We start from the raw sequence: 16,672 nt of genomic DNA on the forward strand, positions 1-16,672 counted from the left end.
CCTTGCTCCATGAGGGGCTTGTTCTTTCATGAAGACATTCATGATTAGAAATGTCTTCCTAATATATTTGGCTAAATCTGGCTCCCACGACATACATCCTCCCCCAGGTCTATTTCTGCCCTGAAAGAGAGACTGAATAAAGCCAGTCTCTCGCTCCCAGCAGTGCTTCCAAGCCGAGGAGGAGCCCTGCCCTTTGTGCCCCTTCCAGGGCCCCCTCACTACTCAGCATCCCTGTCCCTAGAAGCCCAGAACAGGATGCAGGCGTCCAGCTGGACCCTGCCACTTCGCTGACCTCGGCTAATATTAATGCAAAGGTGACCCCCTTTTGTCTTACATTGACAGAATGGAAGGAGAAAAGACATGGGAAGCATAATATTGAAAATAAAAAGGACAGTTGTGTTTGGAGCACTTTGTGATGTGATGAATCTCAGTTCATGACACTGGGCGATTTCTCAGCTTCAACCCCCAACTCATTCTCCCTGACAGCCACAGCTTCCCCGGAGTGAGGTCTTTGTCCTGGTTTCTGTTCTAGGGGCTTCTGTGCAGTAACCCTCCTTTTCTAGCACACTCAGGCACTGAGAGTAATCCGGGCAAACAGGACTGGGGTCAGAACACATTTCTGTCCAGAGGACCACGTAGCACGTGGGCCAGACCTGCCTGGAGCCCTCCTCCATCAGTGTTGATCTCTGCATCGTGTCCACACTACATCCAGGAGAGAATCAGGCTCTGGGCCAACTTCCCACAGAAGCAGAGTCGGTGTGTTAAGCATCTTTATCTCCCAGAGGCTGCAGGGAGCTGGGACCACTCAGGGAACCGTCTCCACGCCAAAGGAAGATGTTACTGGGCAGCAGGAAGGACACAGTGCAGGGTTGTTGTCTCATCAGATTCTTTTGAATGCGTGAAAGTGTCCTGGAAAGTTAAAGCTTTATTCCAAGTCTGGGCTAATTGCGTCTCCCTCTGTGCACTCATTCTCTGCCCTTACCAATTTAGACTTACCACTGCATTGCAATTGTCTGGTTACTGATCTAGATCTTTCCCTAATGCGTGAGTTCCTTGCGGGTAGGGATGCACCTCTCTTATTATTTCGATTCCCCAGGAGCTAGCACAGTGCCCAGAGATAGCAGGTGATTGTGGGTATTTGTTGAATGAATTGATTACATGAATGACCAGCACTTACCACCTGATCCACATTTTTTTTTTTTTTTTTTTTTTGGCTGTATAAGGTGGCATGTGAGATTTTAGTTCCCCGACCAGGGATTAAACTCACACCCCCTGCATTGGAAGCTTGGATACCTAACCACTGGACCACCAAGGAAGCCCCCACATTGTGTACTTTCAGTGAAGCTGTACAGCCATGGATGGACTCCCAGTTTCAAGATGGTGGGATAAGATTTTCTTCTTAGGAATCACACAAGGACAAAAAAGAAGAAACATGAACAGACTTCATTTTCAATGAAACAGGAGACAACTGTAAGACTAACCCCAATGTAGAAAAACTCAAGTACATAGAGAAATGTAAATGACCCAGCAGAGGGGAAGCAAGGCAAACTCAAGGATCTGCATGATTGGCTGGAGGGACTTACAATTTGCTCTACAGAACCCCACAAAGGTTCAGGAACAGGAAGTCTCAAGCTCTCACATTAGATAGAGGCTGAACAGGGAATGAAAATAGAAAAAAAAAATTTTTAATCTCTTTAAAGAGTACACAGAGTCCATCAACTGATGAATAGATAAACAAGATGTCATATATCCATACAATGGAATATTATTCAGCTTATCAAAAAATGAAGTACTGATTCATGCTGCAACAGAGATGAAACTTGAAAACATTGTACTAAGTGAAAGAAGCCAGACACAAAAGGTTACATATTGTATGAGTCTATTTATATAAAATGCCCAGACTAGGCAAATCTAGAGAGACAGAGAGTATATTAGTGGTTGCCAGAGGCTGAGGAGGGTGGAGTGGAAAGTGACTGCTAATGGGTACAGGGCTTCTCTTTGGGGTGATGAAAATATTCTGGAATTAGAGAGAGGTGTTAGTTGTACAACCTTATAAATATACTACAAGCAACTGAACTGCGTACTTTAAAGGGATAAATTTTGTAATATGTGAATTATATCTCAATTTTTTTAAAAAGAGTACACAGAACTTCGGATCAGCTTTTTCTGATTTAAATTTGAACTGGGAGACAAGGATCACCAGAATCTTGAAGAACATCTTGACCATGAAATACAGAGACAAAAACATACAAAGACCATAAAGAAACTCAGAGCAGAGATAATGCAGGGCTCGGAAGAAAACTTCAAATATTTATAATTAATATGCCCTGCATGATAAGAGAAGAAAGAAATTGCTCCCATGAAGCAAGAGCACGAGTAGAGAAGCCAAAGAACAAGAAATTCTTAGAATAAAATTTTTTGTTTAATTATAGCTGAAATAAACCTTTCAATAAAAGGATTAGAAATTAAATTGTGTGTCTTCCTGAAATACCCTCCCCCAATAAAAAGTCAAAGAGAGGGCAAAAGGTGAGAAAAGATTAAGAAGAAATTATATATATATTTTTTATTGGAGTATAGTTGCTTTACAATGTTGTGTTAGTTTCTGCTGTACAGCAAAGTGAATCAGTTATATGTATACATATATCCACTCATTTTTAGATTTCCTTCCCTTTTACCACAGATCCCTGAGTAGACTTCCCTATGCTATACAGTAGGTTTTCATTAGTTATGTTTTATACATAGCAGTGTATATATGTCAGTCCCAATCTCCCAATTCGTCCCACCCTCCATCTCTCCTTGGTAACCATAAGTTTGTTCTCTACATCTGTGACTCTATTTCTGCTTTGCAGATAGGTTCATCTGTACCATTTTTCTAGATTCCACATATAAGTGGTATTATATGATATTTGTTTTTCTCTTTCTGACTTACTTCACTTTGTATGACAGTCTGTAGGTCTATCCACGTCTCTGAAAATGGCACTATTTCATTCCTTTCTATGGCTGAGTAATATTCCATTGTATATATGTACCACATCTTCTTTATCCATTTCTCTGTTGATGAATGTTTAGGTGGCTTGCTTCCAAAAAAATTTTTTTTAACTTTTTTTTTTAATTATAGAATCAATTCAGGAAACCTAACATGAAATCCAAGTTATAGGCATTACAGAAAATGAGGGCAGATAAAATGGTGAAAGGAAAATTATCATAAAAGAATAAAGAAAACTTCACAAAAATTGTAGGATATAAGTCTCCAGATTCTAAAAGCCCTCAAAGTTCCCAGCACAATAAATGAGAAAATAATCTTATGAAGGAATATCATTCTGAAACTGCAGAACAGCAAGGATAAATAAAAGATGCTGACAGCACCTACAGAGAAAAAAACTAAGTCACATACAAAAAGATCAAGAAATGAAATGGTAACCAACTTCTCAACAGCTAGAGAAAAATGGAGAATGACTTCAAAATCTTAGGAAGATCTGAATGAATTTCAACCTCTGTATCCTGCCAGACTATAAGTGAAAAGATTAAAATTAAGACATTTTAAGTATGAGAGATCTGAAGATCTGAAGAGATCTGAAGAATTCACCTCTTGTAAACCCTTTCTGAGAAAACTACTGAAGGATATTCTCCAAGAAAACAAGGGATCAAGGGGGAAAGGAACCAACACAAAAGAAAGGCAAACAGACATCCAGGAAGAAAGGCAAACAGATATCCCAGGAAGGAAGGAAGGGAAATACCAAGACAACCAACAGCTGTGCAGAAAGTTTAAGAAGCAGGAGGAGGGAAAGCTTTGAGAAAAATACTGAGCTGATGAATTCCCTAATAGGTTTGACCATATAAAAAATTATATGGGGAGGTTTACAGGTCTGTTGAAGGGCAGGACATGATTGGTCAAATATTCAAAGAAAAGTTAGCAAACAAAAATATTGTACAAGAAAGGAAATTTAATCACAGTAGACTATCAGATACAATAGTGAACAATGCTTACAAAGTCATAAAATGTAAATACTGAATAAGGATTTTATAAAATATTTAGATAATTATATTGTAGGGAAAGGGAAAGAGAAGGTATAAGTGAGCTAAAATCTTCATCTGCCATGCATCAAATTAATGAATCAAGAGATAGCTTAATAGACATACTATTTAGAAACATGGAAGCAATGCCAGAATAAATAGTTAACTGGGTTGAAAGATATTCTTTCTGGGAGAAGGGGGTCAGCATTAGTTGAGTGGCCTGGGCGGAGGGGGGAGGGCAAGATAATTTTGACAAAATTTTAAAAATTATCTTAAGTGCACTGACTTTGAAGTCTAGACATGATTTGACCTTGTTCTGCTGTTTCCAAGCTGGATGACCTTGAGTGAGTTCTTTCCTTTCTCTGGCCTCAGTTTCTTCTGTGTTAATAATCCCTACCTAGTCCACAACAAGGACACAATGTATTCACAGATGGTAAATAAATGGGAGATCTCTTCTCACTCCTCCTGTTCCACATGAATGGCATCTTGTTTCTTCTAGGGGGCAGGGACTCTGCTTCTTTCATAACCCACCCACCCAGCACCCAGCAAAGTATGTGAAAAGTATATCATCTGACAAAACTGCCAAATTGAATAATTGGCTATTATGACTTATCGGTCATCTGAGAGAAAGTATTTCATTGAGGGTTAATTATAAGAAAACAGAGATATATCATTATAATAAACCATTACTACCCAGTCCTTTTCATTGCTCCCACAGAAACAGAGTTTTATGGGTTTGGATAAAATAAAAGACTGCAAAATAATCCTGTATGGCCAATAATTTCTAGCCATCCTTTTTTAATAAAAGCCCCTGTGGCCAAAGCTACTAATTATCCACCAGTCTCATTTTCCCCCATCTTCCTTTTAATCATAGAACACCCACCCAACCCTGGCTGCCCAGGTAAAGACTACATTTCCCAGCCTCCTTTGCAGCCAGGGGTGGCCCCTGACCCAGTGCTTACAATGACTTGAGAAGATGGGATGTGTGTGACTTCCACATCACTTCCTCAAAAGAAAACTGCCTACCCTCCACATCCTTTCTCTTTCCCCCATCACACAGGTTGGTTCATGGACATGATGACCAACAAGACAGAAGGAGTCTGAGGCCCCAGATGATGTAGGGGAGCAGAGCTGCCTTCCTGACCCACAGCCCAGCTACTGAGAATCCCCAGCCTGTCTTACTCAAGTGTTGACTGTGAACTCCTGGCACTGGATGTGACAGGAAAACACAAAAGTCAGTTACAGAGGGACTCCTTGCTTCATTCAGTTCTACAATCAAGCACCAAGGAAAGTTTGTCCTTAATTAAGTTGTATAGGTAATACATACACACATACTTCAAAACTCAAAATATGCAAAAATGTGTATTACGAGAAGTCTCCCTTGATTCTGTTGTGTTTCTTGTTTTGGTTTGGTTTTTGTTTTTTGTTGTTTTTTTTTTGGGGGGGGGGTGTTGTTTGTTTGTTTGTTTGCCGTGCCTCATAGCTTGTGGGATCTTAGTTCCTCCAACTAGAGATTAACCTGGGCCCTCAGCTGTGAAACCACAGAGTCCTAACCACTGGACAGTCAGGGAATTCCCAAGTCTCCCTTGATTCTAAGTTCACATGGCCAGATCCCATCCCACCCTCAGCCCCCAGGTAACTACTGTTACTGGTTTCTTGTGGATTCTTCAATAATTTCTTTATGCACGTATAAATATAGATGCTTATATTTGCTTCTTATTTACACAAAATAGTTTTCTACATTCTACACCCACCTCTCTACAGTGGTACCACTTCTGGGAATCTATTCTTAGAAAATAACTAGAAATGTTGCTGTATGACCAAAGATATTAATTGCAGCGTTATTTATAATAGTTCTAGAAAGAAAGGAAAAGAAAGAAAGAAAGAAAGAAAGAAAGAAAGAAAGAAAGAAAGAAAGAAAGAAAGAAAAAGAAAGAAAGAGAGAGAAAGGGAGGGAGGGAGGGAGGAAAGAAGGAAGGAAGGAAGGGAGAAACCCTTAATGCACACAAACAAGAAACTTAGCTACCAAGATTAAATTTGTAAAAAGTATTCCATGGCATGGGAAAATGCTTATGATTTTATACTAAGTGGAATAATCAGATCAGAAATACAATGTGTCTTCAGCTATGTAAAAAATACATATAGAAAATGAAAGGGAAACACCACACCTCAATATCAGCAGTGCTTTTTTTCAATCGGCGCAATTATTTCTTCTTCTGCTTCTCTGTTTCCCAAAACGACAGCAATGAGCTTATAGTTCTTCTACATAATAGGGGAGGGCATAAGACAGGGGAGGGAGACATATACCCACCCACCTCCTTCCAGAGGTACCTCCAAGGTGTCTGGGCGCCTTCCCATGTCAAAGCGACCCTGAACTGGGAGGGTTAGAGTAATGGCTGGATTGCATTTTCCTTTACTCTGCTTGGAACTCCTCAGCCCCAGGCCTTGATACTACCTTCTCCTTTGCTTCTGTTCAGCTTGCTCCCCAGATGATCTCTGGTCCCATAAAGCTGAGCTGGGAAATCACCGTTCCAGGTTAAGGTACGTGCATCAGAGACAGAGTCTTTGTACGAGTGGGTTGGAGCTTTCATTGTATCTCTCCTTTCACCCCAAGGAATGAATATTCCCCAGATAAAATGCTGCACTATCTTCTCCTGTCAATCAAGAAGTTTCTCCTTTATATGTAATTATCATGATTTCCTTGTAGGGTACACGCTGTTCTGATTTTTGTTTTTGATCAAATGCCTGTTTGGGAAGAGATGAAAGTATTTAGTCTATTAGATTTGCACTGCTGGATTTTCTTTTTATAAATGTAACCTTGACAGCTGTCTTATTGTTTATCCTGTAAGATAAATCTATCAATTAAAGTTTGATAATTTAAAAAAAAAAAAGAAATTTCTCCTTTGCCACCACCCACCTCGGCTTCCCCATCGGCCCACACCCACCAATAAGCCCCCATCCAGGTATGTCCACCCCGTATGCCAGCGCAGCATGGTTCCATGAATTTCCTACATTTTCCCATCTTTCTTTGAGTTAGGCCAGAATTTTTCCAATGCATGATTGATTATTACCTGGATTTTTTTAAAACTTAATAAGTATTGACTTTAAAGTATATTATGACAAAATACAACTAGGGTCTCAAACCCATGATTTTTGGGACATTATTACTTGGGGCAAGGCTAAAATAAAAAAACATGTAGGTCCATTTCAATAAAATAGTATTTCAATAAATATATTATTTACTCACTATGTTTATCTTTATTTATATACCTTTATTTATACATGATTTATCTTACCAGGTTATGGCAAACAGTGGGGTTTAGGAAACTCTACATTAGGGTATTCACATTTTTTAATGTTTTAATGCATACCTGGAAGGGATCATTCATTATCATCCTGGAGATTCCCCACCCCAAGAGGCAGGCCTGGGCAAAGAAGCACAGACAGAAGGGGAGCCCCACTAGGGGTATATGGGAGGCCACGGTGAATATATTGTTTTCCCTCACCCACCCCAGGTAAACCGCAGGGGGGCAGAATTCCACCAGGCTCTATCCGGAGCATCTTCCTGACCCGGTCTGAAAGCACCCAAAGTGGGCAGCCAAGGCGTGGCATTGTCCCCTTTCACCCAGGAGAAGGCATGAGTCTGCAAGCAACATTTCCTGGGCGGTGGAAGAAGCCCCTTCACCATGCCGCGGGGCCGGGAGCAAATCCCACTTGTTAAATGATAGACTGCATTTTTAAGTCACCTGATGAGGTCATCCAGCCCAATCCTCGTGAGATATAACATACTTTTGAAAAATCTCTCCATTTCCTGAAAGAAGAGCTGGCAAGCCAGGATCTCCCCAGCTCCTCCAAGGCAGAGGGGGCGGAAAGAGGGGTGGAAACAAAGACGGACCAAGCTAAATAGAGCAGGGCCTTTTAATCCCCCTGCACTTAAGTTTGGGACTCTCGGGCACTTGGCGCTTTTCCGGGCCGCCTAAAACGAGGGCCCTTCAGCACTCCTCACGTGCGAGCAGGGGAGTACACATGGGTGGGAGTGGAACAGGGGTGGGGGGCAGGCAAGCGGCCTCCTAGACTCGAAGACTTCAGGGGATTAGGACAGTGACAGGCGTCTTCTGCAGGGAACACTGCCAGCGTCCCCACCCACGCCTCCCGGAGCCTGGGTCCAGCCTTTGCCACTACCCCAGAGCCCAGCCTCTCTGTGTGTCTCAGTTCACATCTCTAAACATTTGGGGAAGGGGGCGGAGGGCTTGGCAGGTCTGGTCCCCACCAACTGCCACCTTGCCGGCTGTGAGCAGAACAGCAGGTGGGTCCGCGAGGAAGGCGCAGTTTGCCTATGTTGGCATCTGGCGGCATCACGCTGCAGCTTCCACGATATAAATACAGGGAGTGAAAATAGCTAATCCCAGATAACAGCAGTGTAATCACCCAGCGCCCGGCCTGGAATCCCGGAGAATTTGGAGGGAGCAGCTGTGGGGTCTGCCCGCTTCAGCAGCCCACTGCCCCTGGGTGGCCCGGGCTGAGAGTGTAAGCCAGCGTAAAGCTGGGGGTTCGGGGGGGGCGGGGAGCAACTGGAAGACAGAGACCTGATGAAAAACACCTCTAATCGCCACTCTGGGAAGAGATGATTTTTCTAGAAGCAGCATGAAAATTCTGAGCTTGCAGCAATGAGAACCTGGTCTCCCAGTCTTAGTTGAGACATGTGATGATATACAAGGAATCATCTAGATTTGTAGTTGTTTTTTTTTTTTAAACTTCTGGGTATTATTACCATCACTGGTGTCATTATGGTCCTCCAATCTGGGAGGTCGGAGCCTCTCCCATGTCCCTCCCACATTCTGGTCCTGAGTGCCAGGGTGGTCGGTCTGTGGCCGCCAACCACAGGCTCTTGAGCTCAGATCTGACACGCTGGCTGCCCTGAGTGGTTGCCACTGAGGTTCCAAATGATGCCACCTCTGCTCCTGCGGAGACCACCGTCCGTCTGGGAGAAGCTGCTGGGCTTGCTGTTCTCAGCCATTCTGTTCAAGCAGCACATTTAATTAGGGCTGGTGGAGATGGTGTAAACAGCTCGGGCCTCCCCTGCCCGGTTCACTGTGCTCCTTGATTCTCTGCTTGATGGACAAGCAATCCCCAGCCTCCAGTCATGTCTACCCCCACATTCTCTGTGGTTCGTCCTGACTTCCCAGTTGTGTTTCTGAAGGGCCCTGCACACTCATCCCTTCTGATGGTCGTGAGGCGCTCTCCTGCTCAGACTCAGCGGCAAACAGAGCCCGGCGACCCTGGAGTCGGCTCAGGCTGGGTCGCAGTGGATGGACGCTGATGGGGGAGGCCACAGAGGGGCTCAGAAACAAGGGTGGCAGCTGGACCTCAGAGATATGTCCTTCGTGAGTTTGGGTACATTTGATTCCTTATGGAAGCATCACGACCATCCTCTGTCTATCCAGGAAAAGCGGTGGGGGGGGGCGGGAATAGTCCAGAGTAAACCAGAAAAAATAGGAAATGGAATCATTGGTCATCTCTGCACAAACCAGGGGTGGCAGCGAACAAGACTCCTCCTGATTGGATTCTGAGAGGCTGTTCTCTGATTCTCTCGATTGGAGAATCCAACTCATTATGAATAATGTTATTTCTGTTTGGAGTTTCATGTCGCTTTATCACACAGACTTTCATATAGTCACTGCAGAAGAAAGTCACTGTGTTCTCTCCCCGTAATATAATCGTAAAGACCAGCCACAAATGTCTCAGTGAAGAGCAAACCCTGAGCTGTACGAGTGTCTGATCCCCCGACTCAAGGTGGCAAATGGAATAGATGGAAGGTTTGCCCACCTCAGAGCCCCCAGGCCCATGGGAGATGGAGACCCTGTCGAAAGAGGGGGCTGTGAGGCTGAAAGGCCACCAGGGCCCCCACAGGAAGCTCAGACACCAAGATCAAATTCGAAAAGAGTATTTGATGACATGGGGAAATGCTTATAATTTTATACTAAGTGGAAAAATTGCATATTATGTGGTCTCAGTTATGTAAAATATACATGTAAAAAGATACCAAAGCCACACACCTAAACATTTTCCTGGCTTTTTAAATTTTTTTTAATTTTTTGGCCACGCCGTGCAGCATACAGGGTCTTTGTTCCCCAACCAGGGATCGAACCCGCGCCCCCCACCTTGGAAGCACGAAGTCTTAACCACTGGACCGCCTTTCCTGGCTTTTTGTTGCTTAGTAAGACTATAACTTTTTTCTTCTGTTGCATGAACTCATCATGCCATGGGTTTCTCCCCAGTTTCTTTTCTAAAGAAGTAGCATTGGGCCTGAAAATCGCCTGTGCATTAAAGAAACCCATGATTTCTTGGATATGATTGTTTTGGTTAAGGCTGAGAAAAGTTTTCAAGTTAAAAAATATAAAAGAGTCAAATTAAAATATTCGATTAAAAGTAAATTAAAATTTTAAATAAAAATAATATTGGCCTAGTTGTGGCAAACAACTGATGCTTAGGAAACTCTACATTAAGGGATTAACTTTAAAAAAATGTACCAGTATCTGACTTGGTGAGGGATAATTCATTTCCACTCTTGAGATTCCTGCCCCATAAAGGGTACCCACAGAAAGAATCAGAGAGAGGGACAGAGCTCCACAATGAGCATGTGGAAGGCCTGGAGGCCCCTAAACAGAGGTCAACACTCAGCTCCCTCTTCAACCCTGGGTGAATCCATGAGGATCCAGATGGAGTTCCTTCCTGGTCCAGTTGGCTTCAACCTTGGTCCAGATACCGCTCATCTGCCACAGACCCTTGGTAACAGACCCCAGAAGACTGACATCAAAGATGACATTTGAGATCATAACTACAGTGCATGCTAACTATATCTGAATCTCTTCCTCCTCATAATAAAAGGTTTTCCTTAGATATTTAACAGAAATGAACCCCAAACTCACAACAGAATAAAAGGAAATGCTATTTGTTAAATGCATACAGTGTGCCAAAAACTATATTAGAAACAGGATACATTTTATTTACTGCAGCCCTCACAACAACTAAGAGATGGATCTCACAGCAGACATTTGACAGATGAGAAAACTGAGCCTCAGAGAGTTTAAATAATTCATCCAAGGTTAGCCAGCTAGAAGTGGCCAAGCAAAGATTCAGACCTACTGAATCTGACACCAAGGTCTTTGCACCAAACTACATTGCCCCCTGCCTCTGAAAGGACTTACCTACATACAGAAGGCAATGAGGAGGTAAGAGGAGGAGGGGGAACATAAGCTGAGGTTGACAAGTTTCCCAGTAGCTGACAATATTTCTCCCCAGATGTTTCAACATTGGGGAGACCCATGAGCCCAGAAAAAGAAAGTCAGAGAAGGAAAAGGAACAAAGGCTCAAAAGCAAAGGCATGGGGAAGCACTGTGGAATTAGCTTCCTGGCTCTGCACTTGTTGGGCCACTGCCTACTGGCCAGTATGTAAATGTGGGTTTCACCCCATATGAAATCAACAGACCCAGGTCTTCCATCTCTGCCAGACAGGCAACTCCAGCTGTAATCTAATCACACCCCTTAGAGCCCCAGCCAGCAATCTCTTTCCCTCACCCTGTCACACATGCCATCACGTTGCATCACTGATTCCCCTCACACGCACAGCCCCGGCAGGACACTGGGACCTGTCTTGGCCACACATCCACAGATCGGCAGGGTCAGCCCTGGTTCTGCACAGTGCACCAAGGCCAAAATAAGAGTGAGACACAGAGGGGCCCCTGCGGGTGGCAGGCCTGGCTGGCCGAGGGAGGCCAAGGCTTGGAGGCTTGCTCTTAACTAAGTTCCTTGCTACTGCCCACTGTGGATCTGTTCATGGAAAGTTATTAGGGATAAAAATGAAAGAAAAGAAAGGATCCAGGCATGATTCCTGAAATGCAATTATTTTTTTTAAAGGAGTGAGAAAAAGTATAATAAAAACTCATCTGATGGTCCAGATTTATTTGACTGCTGTAATGAACTGTGTACCATTAACTGGCCTGATGCTTGGACAGTCACAGAAGGGACTGCCTGATGCAAACTGCTTTGACACCATCACCCCGGGCTTGGAGTCAGCATGGGCTCATCTTCCCAAAGATTTCAGATGCCTCTGGAAATTTCAGGATGAGGATCAAGGAGAAATGGACTTCAGCACTTTTCATTTATATTGGGGCCCATGTTTCCACGTCGCTTATCTCCTTTGCTTCCATGGCAATCTGTGAGGCAAGTAAGCCCACTGTTATTGTCTTTTCTTTTCTTTTTTTTTTTTTTGGCTACACCACACGGCTTGCAGGATCTTAGTTCCCTGACCAGGGACTGAACTTGGGCCCCCGGCAGTGAAAGCTCAGAGTCCTAACCAATGGACCACCAGGCAATTCCCTTATTGTCTTCTTTTAACTAATGAGGAAAGGAAAGCCCAGCGGCCCCACAGTCCTACAAGTACTTTGTGACAGAACTGAGACCAGAACTAAAATCTGGAAGCGTGAACTCGCATTACCAGTTATAGGAAACTAGGTCATTGAGACCACCTGCCATTCTACTGAGGATAATTAGCAATGCTGCAGAACAAGCAAATTCTTAAATGAACAAGTGGAAGAAATTTATGAATTTTCTTGTAATATATAAAGAAGCGAAATATGGCTAATCTCCGTCTGTCACTTTCCCTGGCACATTTAAAATTGGAAGATTATTAATAGACTCAAAGGCAGTAACAAGATTACCCTGCCCCTCTTCTTGGTAAATGTAAAAACAAAGTATTATTTTTTATTATTACTATTAGTCCTATATACTGACTGCTTTGCCTCAGGTGGGAGGATTTATCACTAAAGCATGCAAAGGTAGAATAAACTGAAAGAAAAATCTATATGTGCTTTTTTTTTAGAAGTGGTTTCCCTGTAAGAATTTTGTCCGCCAGAGTATCTTTTGAGAAAGAAAAGGGGTAAATCCAGTGAAATATATTGTCAGCTTAAGTTGTTGTTGTTGTTTATAAACACTTGTTTATGTTTTTAATAAAACTGAAGATTATTCAAAGTAAAAAGCAAAACAAAAAAACAAACAGAAAACTCGCTTACTGCGGCGAGCCGCCTCCGACCAGCAGAATGACGAGTCGCCACACGCAAGATTCTTCTCGTATCACACTTTATTGGAGCACAGCTCGGTTAAAGAAAAGATGGAAGGAAGACACCGCAATCCTATAGCAGTCTGCTTATATAGGGATTAAGAACATGTGTCGCTCTGTGATTGGCTTTCGCCGATGGTGCGACTTGTGAGCCAGCATCGGATAGGTCGCTACTTTAAAACCTCATTAGTATACTTAGCGCAAGCGCAGTGGCCACAGGAAGGATGACTCAGCTTACTTCAGCTTCCTGCTGCGTGGCAGTTAGCTGACCGCGCCCTACAGCTTACCATTCTTTGAGCTGCTTTAAGACCTGGGGGCAATTGCTAATGCTGCAAGTGGTGGCTGAGAGGCTGAGTGGTACTTCTGACAGCCTCAAAGGGAAAAGGGGGCAGAGAGGGAATCTGAGGCCCACCAAGAGTAGGATTGGGACTTGCCTTGGATTGGAACTGCAAAGGGATGCTCTCTACAAGTAAGTGTGAACCAGAAGTAGACAAGCCCTTGCAGAGACTACAGCTCAGCTTTAGGTATTCCAAAGCCCTGAAGTTAGATTTAAGTAATCCTTGATTGTTGGTGGCCCAGGAACCTGGCAGAAGCAAACACAAACCTTCTCAGAAGGAAAATAATAGGTCTCAAACTGATTCTGCAAGCAATTTTGCAAAAACAATGCCCAACACACAATAAAAAATACTAAGGCATAAAGGACACAAAGCAGTATTTTAAAAAAAAAGAAAAACATAGGAAAATCAACAAACAATAGAAACAGACCCACATAAGCTCTAGATATTCCCATTAAAGTAACTATGCTTACCACATTCTAAGAAATAAAAGAAGTAAAACATAAAACTGAGAATTTTGGCAGAGAACTGAACTCTATAAACAGAACCAAACAGATACGTTAGAAATGAAAAACATGATAACTAAAATTAACAACTCAAAGGATGGTTTTAGTTTAAAAAAAAAAATTGGTGAACTATGTTAGGTCAGAAGAAATTACCAGAAAACAGTAGGAAAGACAAAAGGATAGCAATACGGAAGATACGGCAAGAGACGTAAAAGACAGTGAGATCTCACATGTGTGTTATTAAGAGCCCAGGGAGAAGAGAGAGGGAAAATGTCAGGAGCAATATTTGAAGAGATAACAGCTGAGAATTTTCCAAAAGTGATCAAAGACATCATCATACCACAAATTCAAGAAGCCTTATACAAATCCCAAGCAGGAAATAAAAAGAGGTCCACACTTAGGCACATTTCTTTTAAAAGACTGCTGAAAACCAAAAATGAAGAGAAAATCTTAAAAGCAGCTAGAGGGGCAAAAAAGATGGATTACCTAAAAGAAAGGAGCTGGAATCAGGCATTCAGCTGACCTTCCATCAGCAACAATGGAAACCAGAAGGCAATAAGACTGCATCTTCAATTGGTCAAAAGAACTCAAGTCCCCATCTACAAATCTAGTTCTCTTTCTGCTATACTATGCTGCCACCCAAGCTTTCATTTCTTAGTGGCTTCTAGAGCTAGACAAACCTGAGTTCAAATGCTAGCCATTTGATGCCAAGCCTCTGCTATCTTTCCGTACAACACGGAAGAGAAAAATTTAATAGAAATTGTATAAGCATCTGGTACTTAACAGCTCAACACAATTGAATCCGTGCTCCCTCATTTATTTTTGTTTCTCCCTGAGACTCTGATATCCCCTCAAATAAGCATCATTGATACATCTTGTTCCCCTTCTCTCATTTTTTCTTGTACAGTTCGAGTCCTTGTGATTTGCTGAACCATAGTTCTATTACACGTATTTAAATTTTCTTAGAGAATGGTCAGCTTTCTCTCACCATCCTGAGTGGTATTTCTTCTTGAGCTCTCCCTATCTGTCCTGTCTGGATCACTCGATTACAGCCCCTCTAAGGCAGAACTCATCGCTCTGGCCATCCCACCTCCTGACTGCCACACATGTAAGGTTGATGACCACCTGTCTTTTCTGCAGATACCTGACTAACTTAAGGTTGGAGTGTAGCTATATTCTGGAAGACCAAAAGCATGAACTTGACCATGGCAAACCTAGAGCTCCAGGAAGACAGTAGTTCCTTACTCAATCACATGACAGTAAGATACCAGTTAACACTTAGTGAGAACCTACCATGGATCAGGCGTTGCACTGAGCACGGCCGATGCAGAGGTAAGACATGGTGCCCACCCCCAAGACACTCCCAGTCCACTGAGGAACAAACCATTTCAACAAGTACCAAAATAAGGCGTGATGGAGTTAGAAGGAGGGGAAAACTAACTTGAGCAAAGAAAAGACTAGTCCTGAGACCTCTTGTCTTTCTCTCTGCTTAATCTCATCCACTGCCATGGTTTTAATTACCATCTGTACACTGATGGACTCCACATCTGTACAACTCCAGACCCAGAAGACAACTGCCCATTAGAAACGTGGATGTCTATAAGAATCTAAGACTTAACACATTTATAAGAGAGCTATTGAGTTCCTGCTTCATATCCCTCACCCCACTCACACACACACACACACACACACACACACACACACAAGCCTGATTTTCTTCAAGTCTTCCCCACCCCCAGAGATGATGCTAGTTACCTAAATCAGGCACTTAAGTACTGAGGTGTTATTCTCAATTCTCCCTTTCCTTCATTCCCCCCAAATCCCGTCAACACAGGATTGGGCTCTACTTCTAAAATGATCTTATTTATGAGTTTGAGTCCTTGAGTTCATTTTCTTCCACCAGAATGTCATCTTCCTAAATGCAGGAACTTTGTTGTTCTTTTGGGTTTTGTGTGGTTTATTTTTACTACTGCATCTCAACGGTGGAACAGTGACTGTCGCTGAACGGGTCTGCAATAAATGTGTGTTACCAGCTAAGAATGTCAGGGAGGGTGTGAGCGGGGAGGTGATATTTGAGCTGGGTCATGAAATATAAGTGTCACCTACTGGAGAAGGAGGAAGGGAACGCCTGGAAGAGGAAATAGTGTGAGCAAAGACAGAGAAGCAATAAAAAGGGCAAAGTATCTGAGAGGCCCAGACCCAGAAGTCAGGCATGCTGTGTTCAAATTCTAGCTCGGCCCCTAGCTCTGTAACCTTTTGAAAAGTGGTTTCCCGATCTGAGAAAAAGGGAATTATTTCTAGTACATTCTTCGTAGGACTGTGCGGGGAATTAAGTGAGAATGGGCAAAGCACACTGTGAGTGTGCCATGAGTGGTAATGTTATTAATATGAATTAATAATAATTACACATGTATAATGAGTCACAGTTTTAATCATTTGATGTGGCTAGAATGTGGGGTGCATGAGAAGTTTCTGGGAGATGTGACTAGATGGTCAGGTTGGAGTCAGAACACTTGAGGTCAGGGGACCCTCAAAATCAGGTAGCAGCAGTGGCCAAGTGACCACAGCTCTGCAAATTGTTCTGTCACTCAAAGCATTAGGGGATCAGCAAACTCTCACCTGAAAGCGTCCTTCTGCTCTGACGCAAGCTAAACAGCAGTCAGCTAACATAGACAATTCTCAGGGATGACAGTGGCATA

This window comes from Aethalodelphis obliquidens, unplaced genomic scaffold (assembly GCF_003676395.1).
Source record: "Aethalodelphis obliquidens isolate GAN/ISIS:26980383/991018 unplaced genomic scaffold, ASM367639v1 scaffold52, whole genome shotgun sequence".
NCBI lineage: Eukaryota > Metazoa > Chordata > Mammalia > Artiodactyla > Delphinidae > Aethalodelphis > Aethalodelphis obliquidens.